Genomic DNA, 12,370 nt, shown 5'->3' on the forward strand with positions numbered 1-12,370 from the left:
AATGGCCTAATAATTGTAAATACAAACATGAATGTAGTCTTTGTGCTGGTTCTCACCCGGCTTCACGCTGTTTTAAGAAGTTGTCCTCTTGTGCTTCTGCTCCTTCTAATGAGCTTTTTCTTAAAAGCCACAACTCCGGTGAACATTCTAAGCATGTTGCCTTGGCTTCACAGGTACCCAGAGCCTCTGAAAGCAATCGCATTGCGTGATGGTTTTTTGTTTGGTTTTCATTTGCCTTCCTTTTCTGGGACTGGTTGCTGCATATTTCCAAATTTGCCTTCAGTTTCTCTTCATCCGTCTATTGTTTGTGAAAAGTTGAATAAAGAATTGCAGGTGGGTAGAATTGCGGGTCTCCTCCTTTCGCGAATTTTCGCGTTTCACCACTGGGTATTGTTCCTAAGAAGGAGCCTAACTCTTATAGGTTGATTCACCATCTATCTTTCCCTATCGGTCATTCTTTGAATGATGATATTGACTCGTCATGGTGCTCTGTACAATATTCGTCATTTGATGATGCCTTGTTTAAAATTCGGAACGTTGGTTCTTCTGCTTTGCTTGCTAAAGCTGACATCCAATCGGCATTTCGTTTACTTCCTATTCACCCGTCGGCTTTTAATTCTTTAGGTTTCTATTTTCAAGATGAATTTTACTTTGATAAATGTCTCCCGATGGGGTGTTCGCTTTCTTGTTATTATTTCGAACTTTTTTCTGCATTTCTTGAATGGGTTGTTAGTTTTCGTATGGGTTCTACTGATTTGTTACATTATTTAGACGATTTTCTTTTTATTGGTAAAGCCGGTTCCTCGGATTGTTTATTTTTATTTACGGTTTTTAGGGTTATTTGTAGGGAATTTGGTATACCATTGGCTGAAGACAAATCTGTCTATCCTACGTCTTGCCTTAAATTTCTCGGTATACAAATTGATACAGTTTCCATGGAGTTTTGTCTGCCTGATGTGAAGATTGTTAAAATTTGAATCTTATTGGATTGTGTTCTTTCTAAACGGAAAGTTAGATTGAAAGTTTTGCAGTCCTTACTTGGTTTGTTGGCATTTGCGTCTCGTGTGTTGCCGATGGGTCGTGTTTTCTCGAAGAGGTTGTATCACGCTATTTCGGGTATTTCTTCTCCTTTGCCTTTCATGCGGATTACTTCTGGCATGAGGGATGATCTTCTGGTATGGCGTCGTTTTCTATCTACCTTTAACGGCAGTTGTTTATGGCAGACCCCCTTTTGTTCGGCTTCAGCGTTGAACCTTCATACTGATGCCGCTGGCTCTTGTGGTTACGGTGCTTATTGGGATGGGCATTGGTCTGCCGATTTATGGCCTCAGTCTTGGAAAGATTCAGGTATGACGTCTAATATAGTTCTGTTGGAAATTTTTCCTGTATTGGTGGCTTTGGAATTGTGGGGTGTTCATTTTAGAAATCGTCGTATCTTACTGTATTCTGATAATAAAGGTGTTGTTTTTGCTCTTAATTGTCTCTTCCTGTACTTGCTGTGCTTAGATTGTTAGTATTTAAATGTTTAGATCTTAATGTATGGCTTAAAGCCAAATATGTTCCTGGTAAGGACAATCTCATTGCTGATGCTCTGTCCTGTTCCCAGTTTCAGGAATTCCAGCGTTTGGTTCCACATGCAGATCCTACTGGCCTATTATGCCCTCCTCACTTATGGGAACTTCGATGACTCCTGTCTTCGCTGCCATTCGGGCTTCTTTGGCGAATTCCACGTGGGCGTCCTATAAAGCTGTGTGGTCTTTGTGGTGTTCCTTCTTACTTTCTTTTGGAAATCTTCAGCCCTCATGGTTATTCGCATTCTCATATCGTTAAGACTTTGTCCGGTGTTTCCTTTTTCATGCGCATGCAAGGCGGTAGATCTTGTCTGTCCTTTTTCTCTGTTCGGCATGCTTTGAAAGGTTACAAAAAGAACCGCTCACTTTCTGATACGAGATTGCCAATTTCTGTTGACCTTTTGGGTCGTCTTTGTGACGTTTCTAAAGATGTTTGTTTTTCTCCTTATGAATCATTATTATTTAATTTGGCTTTTTGCTTATGTTTTTTTGGGGCGTTCCGAGTATCTGAATTGCTCCAGCTGAAAGCTTCTGATTACTCGGGTTTGTTCTTTCATGATGTTTTTGTTGGTGTTGATTATATTCAGGTTTTACTTTGTCATAGTAAAACTGATCAGTTGGGTCCTGGTAGATGGATTACTTTGCGGGCTAATCCTAGTGCTCGTTATTGTGTTTTTGCTTTGGTTAAAAAGTTTTTAAGTATCAGATCTGTGTTTTTTAGACAATTACTGATTCACGTCACGGATACTCTGGTGACTATTTACCAATTTAAAGCTGTTCTACGTAGATGCCTTAAAGCATTTGGAACATCTGCGCATTACGTCTCACTCGTTTCGTATTGGTGCAGCCACTACTGCAGTTTTGGTAGGTCTTAATGAATCTGTGATTAAAGATATTGGTGGTTGGAGATCTAACTGTTATAGATCATATGTTAGACCTAATTATTGTTTTTAATTTTAGATGCTCAACGTGTCATCTGGATTATTGGACACTCCTATATTTTTGGGCTCAGAAGAGAGCTGAATGGAGAGTCTATGGCAATAATTTAGGATTACCTTGTTGTTTTGCGGTTCATTGGTATGGAAGACGTGGCATGCGCTGGAGCAATCTACGTTCTGTTCTGTCTTATTTACATGATTGCTGGCCTGTTCCTCATTTCATTATTTTTCATTCATCTGGTAATGATATTGGTAAACGTAAGATCTTAGAATTAATTTCTCAGATTAATCTTGATCTGTTGTGCCTACATGCTGTTTTACCTGATACTGTGTTAATTTTTTCTGAATACATACCTAGACTTGATTGGTTGATCTGTTCTGAACATAGATATTTAGAGAAAAATCGTAAGCGAATTAATAGGGCTTTAGATAAATTTATGCCTTCAGTTCATGGTATGTCTTTTCGGCATGTGAACTTGGAAGGTGGTTTGCCTGGTTTTTATAGACAAGACAATGTACATTTATCTGAGATTGCTCTAGACATTCTAAATTTAGATTTTCAAACCTGTGTTGAATTGGCTGTTGCCTTGGTGGGGTGCCAGGCTCCTTAAGTCTATGGGCCTGGCGTATGGATAATTGTTTTGGTTTTAATTATATAGCTTGAGCTTAAATGGCTGAGCTATTTATGTTTTTTATATTGATATATTATTATTATATTTAATTTTAACTCACGCTAAGTGTGTTGAGTATTTCTAATTTATTAAAAGTTGATATGACTAGATTTATAATTTATACCTATAAATAAAAGGCCATGGCCAATTTAAACCACAGGTATTTTATGAAGTATTATTCATTCAAAGATTATAATATGTTATTTAATATTACTGGTTATTGGTTATGACTACGATCCCATAAAGGTGAAGGGTAGGGCATGAATTGTCCCTGCCACACCACCTATGGGATCGTATCAGACCTATTTTAAAAAATTTTAAATTAAGTTATTTAAAAAAAAAAAAAAAAATTAATAAATAATAATGATCAAATACTTACCTTTAATTGGTTACTGAGATTGACAGTTGCCCCAAATGGTCCTCTGGCACGAGAATACAGCCTATAAAAGCAAAAGGATGCGTCATTACTGGGCAGAAGACGGCGTAGATTTGAAGAGGAGCACATTCCACCCTCCCTCCCTGTCGTGGCCTGATTTATGAGGTTTTATGTCCTTTTTTCGAAAAGGGATAATTGTTTTGGTTTTAATTATATAGCTTGAGCTTAAATGGCTGAGCTATTTGTATGTTTTTTATATTGATATATTATTATTATATTTAATTTTAACTCACGCTAAGTGTGTTGAATATTTCTGATTTATTAAAAGTTGATATGACTAGATTTATAATTTATACCTATAAATAAAAGGCCACGGCCAATTTAAACCACAGGTATTTTATGAATTATTATTTATTCAAAGATTATAATATGTTATTTAATATTACTGGTTATTGGTTATTACTACGATCCCATAATTCGTTCCAGAAAAATGCTTGTAATCCAAAGCACTTGTATATCAAAGCGAGCTTCCCCATAGGAAATAATGGAAACTCAGATAATCCGTTCCAGTGGCACTGCTATTGTATGCAGTACCGCATGTAACCAGAGGTGGGGGGTGCTGGAGACATTTGGAAACACTCAGAGCACTCGGAGCTGCTTGGATGCACTCGGAGAGGCTCGGAGAAACTCGGGAACTGAGTGTTTACAAGTGTTTCCGAGCAGCTCCGCACGGCTCCGAGTGCCACCGATGCCCCACACCTCTGGCCAAATGCAGTTCTGCACACCCCAGAGGCTTGAATCCTGCTTGTTTTGTGAGACAACCAAGTCAGGATTTAAAAAAAAATAATAGCATGTATTGCGAAATGCTCGTAAAGCGCGTTACGCGCAATCTGTACTCGCAATATTACTGTACAGCCATCACATCTAAGAGTCTGCAATATAATAAATATTTGCTTTTGGATTTAATACTGCTTTAAATTTCATTCCTGACATTCATATAGAGTGGAATCTAATTTGGATATAGCCTACTATCCACAGAGGAGTTATTACAGTATTGATTATCATTGTTGTTACTGTTTTCTAATGCCATTACTTATTGCTGATTTTGTGCATTACCAGGTTTACTCTAATTTAGCTGCATAAAACTACATTCTGTGCTGCTATAGCCTAGTGAACATATTGTCTAGTGAACTGTGAGTGACCTAGTCCTTAACTTACTCATTTATGTGCATGCTGCTACTTACTAAAACCTATGACAATATATTGGGTTCATTTATCACTATCCAATCTGATGTTTGCTTTTTGATACTGAACCTTAGTTGTGTGCAGGGTATGTATATTTGCACTTTCAGTAGCAGCAGAGTGTCCATTTGCTTAAAAGAGAAGTTGGGGTTTGCAAAAAAATAAAACAGCTGATTGCTCAGTTCTCTTCCGCTCTGAGCAGAAAGCAGTGACTGTCAGTCACCATCTCTTTGTTCTGCCTAGCGCTCACTGGAGTCGTGGGCTGTGCATTGGGCAGGAGCAGGCTGGCTCAGTCTCCCAGTGGCTCACTGAGAGGCTGAGCTAGCTGCCTGTTCAGACTTCTAGGTAAATCCCGATTGGAAAAGCAGGATCGGCCCAGTGCCTGGCCCAGCTGAGTGATGTCAGCTAAAAGTGGACTTTGGCCCACTGTCGGCTGAAAATGGGTCAAAAGAGTGCCGAACGAACTGCACTTCTATAATCCATAAGAGAAAAAAAAGATTTGGCCATACTGTTCCTTTAACCTGATGTGTCAGTCAAGGCAGGAGAACAGAGAATCCAGTCTACCAAGCGGTAGGTACTGTGGCTGCGCTACATAAATTTAGGCCAAAATGTATTCAGCTACATTTTCTTGGTTAAAAAACCCCCAAATCTGGTGACAGACATGTCCAGCTGATGCTCCACATCTCTTGGGACTCCTCAGCTGATAAAGACACCCGCAAGGCATGGTAAACTGAAAATAATCTTACTATAAGCCTCCTCAGTGACCCTGGGATAAATAAAATGGTCTTTGGTGCTGCCCGAGGTAAAAATAAACTAAAGAGTGCCAAGGATACACAGTCTAGAGGGCCCTGTAAAATGGCACATCCTCCTTCCTCACACATAGGCACATCTTGTGCTGCTAAGCAACTGCAGTTACCTCAGGATGCCTATAATGACTCTGACTGTGAATACAGCGCCGCCTCACAAGAAAAACAGATGCCCTACATCCAAATATTTTGAGACAAATAGAAAAAATTTTACAGAAAGCCTTAAAGAAGACCTCAGACTATTTAACTGAAAGTCTCACAAAAGAAATCCGTGAGTTAGGCCAGCGCACTTTTGACCTAGAAATCAGAGTGGATGACATGGAAACAAATGTACTGTCCCATGATAATGAATTCAAGACTCTTAACCTCCCTGACGGTATTCCCAAGTGTGGCTCGGGGTGGATTTTCAGTACCAAAAGCGATAACCCCGAGCCACACTCGGGATTGCATCGCAGGATCCAGGTACAGTTACTTACCTTGTCCCCAGGATCCTGCGATGTCTCCCTGCTTTGTCTGCTCGATGTATCACAGCGCCGGGCTCTGTTCCCTGCGAGCGTTGCTACGCATGGGGACGGAGCAAGGCGCCAAATTCAAAAAGTGAAACATACACAATACATACTGTACACTGTAATCTTACAGATTACATTACTGTATGAAATTAGTTCACATCTCGTTTGTCCCTAGTGGTTTGTCCAGTGCCCTGCATGCAGTTTTATATTATAAATACTGTTCTGTCTGGAAACTGGAGATTGTCCATAGCAACCAAAAACGACCCTTTACATCAAAAGTGGTTTTAGAACAGCTAGAAAAGTGATAATAAATTAGAATCATTTGCAGAATTGAGCGATAGTGATTTGTGGGGAAATTCGTTATCAAACACTGAAAGTAATGACAGCGACAATTCTGCAACTGAGCAAATTTCAGTGTTTTTGATTTGATTACATTATTGAATAATTTTTATTATTATTATATTATTATTTGTTATAATTATTTATAGTTATTTATTATAATTCATGATTTCGTGTTTCAAACTTTATCATACCCGGGATGTCTACTAGACTCTTGTTTGGACAGATTTTTTTTTTCCAAAATATTTTTTATTGAGTTTTCAAAGTATAAAGTAATAAACATATCAAAAAAGAAAAAATAGAATTCACAGATTCCTTACTCTATTATTAAAAAAGTATTGGTAATTCAACTGGGCTTTTCTGTAGTAACAATAATAACAATAAATGTACATAATACTATACGCCGTCTGAAATCTCATGTCTTCCATTTGTAGTTACATTTCCAAATTCCCATTCTAACTTATATTGTGTTTTTTATAGAATTGTTCCCATAGCGCCCAATGTTTTGTGAAACCTTTTAGATTACCTTCTTAGAATGGAATGGATTTTTCGTAGGTGTAGGAGTCGTCAATCAGGTTTAGTACTTCCTTTACAGATGGAGAAATGTTGGACTTCCACTTACGTGCAATGACTAGACGTACTGCATATATAATATGCATCACTAACGTACGGCTTGAAGAAGGATAAAGGTCCATATCTATGCTTAAAAGGGCTTGTTCAGCTTTAAGTGTGTTTAGTATACCTGTTACATTCACTACCAGTTTTGCTATAGCTGCTCAGAAGCTACGTATAGAGGCACAGAACCAGAGCATGTGAGCTAAATTTCCCACCTGCCCGCATTCTCTCCAGCATAATTTGGAGGTATTTTTCATGTACTTTGCTAGCGTGTAAGGTGTTTTATACTATCTCAAGTGTATCTTCTGGGCTGCTTCTCTGAAGTTAGAGCATTTGGTGTGGGTATAGTTACATTTAAATTGCATGTGTCCATTGGGATTGCGAAATAGTTATGTTTAAATCAGTTTCCCATTTAAGAAGTTGTTTTGAAGTTTCAAAGTGCAATTTGTTGTGAAGGATATTGTAAATTACTGTTATTCCTTTCTTATACTTGACTGATGGCTGCCACATTTCCCATATTAGTTCTGGAAGTGAAAAGTAGTATGTATTTGTGGTGGTTAGTATACTGGATATTCTGGCGTAAGTCATAAACTCCGTTTTAGGTAGTGAGTTGGTGGAATTTAGCTCTGAGAACAGTTTTATTCGTTCTTGATCTATTAGATCGTGTATAAACTGAATACCATAATTCCTCCAGTGTTCTAGTTTCAGGTCAGTGGTAAGGAATGATAGTGCTGTTACTGGGATAGGCATTTTTTTATGCTTAATATGTGTGTTTTTATGGCGGTTAAAGTATTTCCATGCCTGTAATGTGGCCTCAATGGTTGGATGTTGTTTGTGTTGTTTCGGATCGGCTATGGCTGGGGAAAGCAGTAGATCACTTATGTCTCCTTGCTCCACTTGGGCCTGCTCAGTAGCACGCCAGTGTTTCAGTTCTGGGGAGTTGAACCAGAATTTAAGCTGGTCCAGGATTGCCACTATGTGATAGTCTCTAATATCTGGAACTCCCATACCCCCTACTGTCCTGTGTTTGGTGAGAATGTTATGTGTAGTCCTTGCCTTCTTACCTTCCCATATAAATTTAGATAAAGAGTGTTAAATGTTGTTGTAAAAGGATACTGGCAGTTGGATCGGGAGCGCTCTAAAAAGGTAGAGGAGTTTGGGGAGTAAAAACATCTTATATACAGCTAACCTTCCTGACCATGAGAGATAGTATTTCTTAAGTCTGTTCATTTCTTTCTCGAAACCTATAACCAGAGGTTCAAAATTGTGTTTAAAAAGTTGTGAGAGAGGTTTAGTCATTACTACCCCTAAGTATTGGATGTTCGTTTGGACAGATTTAAGTGTGTTATTCCTAATGCCCTGTACACACGGTTGTTTTTTCCAATGGAAAATGTGTGATAGGACCTTGTTGTCGGAAATTCCAACCGTGTGTGGGCTCCATCACACATTTTCCATCGGAATTTCTGACACACAAAGTTTGAGAGCTTGCTATAAAATTTTTCCACAACAAAATCCGTTGTCAGAAATTCCGATCGTGTGTACACAAATCCGACGCTCGAAGTGCCACGCATGCTCAGAATAAATTAAGATACGAAAGCTATTGGCTACTGCCCCGTTTATAGTCCCGACGTATGTGTTTTACGTCACCGCGTTCAGAACGATCGTTTGAGCCAACATCCGTCGGAAAAAATCCATGGATTTTGTTGTCGGAATGTCCGATCAATGTCCGACTGTGTGTACAGGGCATAAGAATAACAGGCCTACAATATAAAACACCAAATTTCCATGCAAAACATTGTACCGCTGTGAGCATCAAAAATCTGAAATAATCATACCGCCAGGGAGGTTAAGGAAGAAACCCTTATTCTGCAAACACGCTTAGAGGACTTTGAAAATAGAGCACGTCGATCAAATCTTCGTATAAGAGGAATATCTGTGACTATTGTTAACCTTCATTCTACTATGACCGCACTTTTCCAAGAACTACTATCGTCAATCCCGGTCGATTGTTTGGAGATGGATATGATCCACAGAGCTTTAACACCACGCAAACAGAAGGTCCCCCTCATATTATTGTGAAATTCCACTTCTATCGCACCAAAGAACAACTCATGGCTGCAGCTAGAGGAAAAGATTCCCTCATCTTTCAAGATCATCCTTATCAGCTTTTTGTTGACCTTTCCCCAATTACTGTGGCTAAACGACGTGCGCTGAAACTCTTACTTCATAATCTATAGCAACGCCAGATCCCTTATCAATGGGGATTCCCATTTTCTGTCCGCTTTACCTATCAAGGTGTCAAACATTCCTGTAGATCCTCAGATGAACTACAAAACACTCTACAAGAACTACATCTTATCGAAAGATCTTCAACTAGCCCTCGTTGACGCACAACATCCAGCTCTCCTCAAGAATCTTCCAAATCTGAGAAAGATAGAGGCCGACAAAAGAGAAGTCGATACAATTCTCCTGATTTAGATCCTGTAGACACAATGGACTGAATGACTTTCACTCCTCATCTTGAAGTGCATTCAATCTTAAGGCTTTGCCTTTCTTTGGTCAGTAAGTAATTTACCACCTTCAGTATAATCTGACTAAGCTTATTTAAATTAATACTGTTCTATTAAGTTTTGAACTTCCCCCTTTTAACCCCCACAACCTCAGATAAACATATTTTATGTTTTATCTATTTACCCCCCCCCCCCCCCCCCTTAAGCCAATGAGATACCTATTGTCTCCATTAGAACCTAATTTACTTATATTTATCTTAGAGAAAAATCTTGTTATATTTTTAAATTGAAGTACATCTAGTGTTTTATATTTAATGATCCAGTTTATCAATATCACTATTTTCCCTCTTCATTACTGGCAATCCTATGATAAGTAATATTGCTATACAAACTATACAGTTTCTTATTTTAATGTATTTTTTCCATAGGGTTACCTGTAGTTATATATACTCACCCTACAGTATAGTTAATAGCTAATTAACCTTTTATTTATTTTTTTTTACCCTTGCTAATTTTTTTTTTTTTTTCAATGGCCGAATTTGGGTGTCCAAGTATTTCTCTTTTTTTGTATATAGATCTAGGCCGTTGGGGTCTCGGGGATTGTCGCTGTCCCCCCTATCTTTCTGTCCTAGGATAAACCTCCATTCTGACCTATTATTGGAGAACCTCCTCTGATAGATACTAGGCCTCTAAGTTAGCGTTTTTTTACGCACTCAGTACGCCGCTTTTTACTTTTCTTATTCGCACCATTTACTTACTATTATTTGACTATATGACTCTTACTATCTCTTTTTTCCTCTTTTTTCTGTCTCTACTCCCCTCTTGGTTCTTGCCCCTTCCCGGCATGATTGTAGACTCACAATCTATGAATGCAGTATTCATCTGTCTCTTATCTTTAGATATCAAAAAAGCATTTGATACAGTTTTGTGGCATTACCTACATTTTGTCCTGCAGCATTGGAGATTTGGTCCTCATTTTCTTAACTGGGTCTCCTCATTATACAAAAATCCCAAAGTTCATGTTAAATATGCTGGATATAAATCAAACCTATTTGACATCTATAGGGGTACGCGTCAAGGATGTCCACTTTCCTTTTGCCCTACTTATTGAACCCCTTGCTCAATCAATTCGTACTGACCCCTCTATTAAAAAGGTCTAGATTAAGCTGGTCACAAACATAAACTTTGCCTATTTGCTGATGATATCTTAATCTTTATGTCATCCGCTCATATTTCTGCTCCTATTCTTATAAGTAAACTTGATTACTTTGCCCACGTATCTGGTCAAATTATTAACGCTCAAAAATGTATAGCCTTAAATATATCTACCTCCTCATATTTTACAACAAGCACAAACATCCCTCCCTTTCTCATGGTCCACTTCACTCCTTCTTTACCTAGGGATAACTCTCACACCCAATCTTTGACATTTTCACTGCCAATTATCCTCCAATTTTGCGTCAAATATCTAACCTTTTGACACAGAAGGATAGGTAAAATTAATGTAATAAAGATGGCTATACTGGCCAAAATTTTTTATGTTTTTCGAGTTTTACCTATCCCTGTTCCAGAATACTACAACATAAGGCATTAACTTTCGTTTGGGGCTCCTTGAAACCCCGTCTGCCCAAACACACTCTTTACCTTCCAAAGCCCAAAGGGGGACTAGGGTTTCCTAATTTTATCACCTATTACCATGTAGCTCAATTAGCCCATATCCCTAAATATCACTCAAAGCATGAAATTCCGCTTTGGGTTGCGCTGGAATCAATTGATCGTGACCCACTTTCAATAACCAACCTTGTATGGTCTAATTCCCCCGACCATAAAAAACTCAATAATCCTATAACTAAACATACACTAGCCATTTGGGATAAATTTAAATTAGTAAATGGACTACAATCTCCCCATATACCTTTTTAAGTGGGAGATGGATCTTGGGTTTTCGTTGGAAGCAGCTGATTGGGATAAGATTTGGATCACAACTAAGTCTTCCTCACAAAACATAGCTGCCTTAGAGACAAATTACAAAGTACTCACACGGTGGTCCCTGTCAGAATTGCGAAATATGCTCTAAGTTATTCCCCATCTTGTTTTCATGGCTGTGGTGATCTTGGATCACACCTTCAAACTTGGTGGGATTGTCCGGTAGCAAAAAATTTCTGGAAAGATGTATTTCTTATGATTTCAACACTGTTTGAAATCTCTATCAATCCTGATCCTACAATAGCACTTTTAAACTTAAAACCGGCCACTCTCTCCTACCGCTAATTCAAACTCCTATTACAGTTCACTACAGCCGCGAAACAAACAATTGCCAAAGCTTGGAAATCCCCATCCTTAATAATTGCTGAAACTAAAAATAGAGTCAATTAAACAATGATCCATGCCAAAACAGAGGCTATAACTCAAGATAAAATATACAACTTTGAGAATACATGGAATCCCTGAGTGACTCAATTTTTGCCTTCCAATTTTGATGCTTCCCTACCAAGACCTTGGTAATCTTAATTTATACTTCCATTCTCTGCATTCATGGTATGTGTTTATTACCATGTACTACCCCGGGGACCCCTACTACCTCTCATTTCTTTCTTCCCTATCTATTTTTTCTCCTGCCTAAGACTACTTTTTCTTTTATCTTCTTTCTCTTGTACGTTTTCCCCCTATTCTCTCTCCTCTTTTAATTTAATCTTTATAGAGTTCTGGTAGCAGAACTTTTATTTCCTCGGTTATCATTATACTAATTGTACATAGTTCCAATATGTAGTATAAGATTTTAGATTCTATAAT

Source organism: Aquarana catesbeiana, linkage group LG01 (genome assembly GCF_042186555.1).
Source record: "Aquarana catesbeiana isolate 2022-GZ linkage group LG01, ASM4218655v1, whole genome shotgun sequence".
Taxonomy (NCBI): Eukaryota; Metazoa; Chordata; class Amphibia; order Anura; family Ranidae; genus Aquarana; species Aquarana catesbeiana.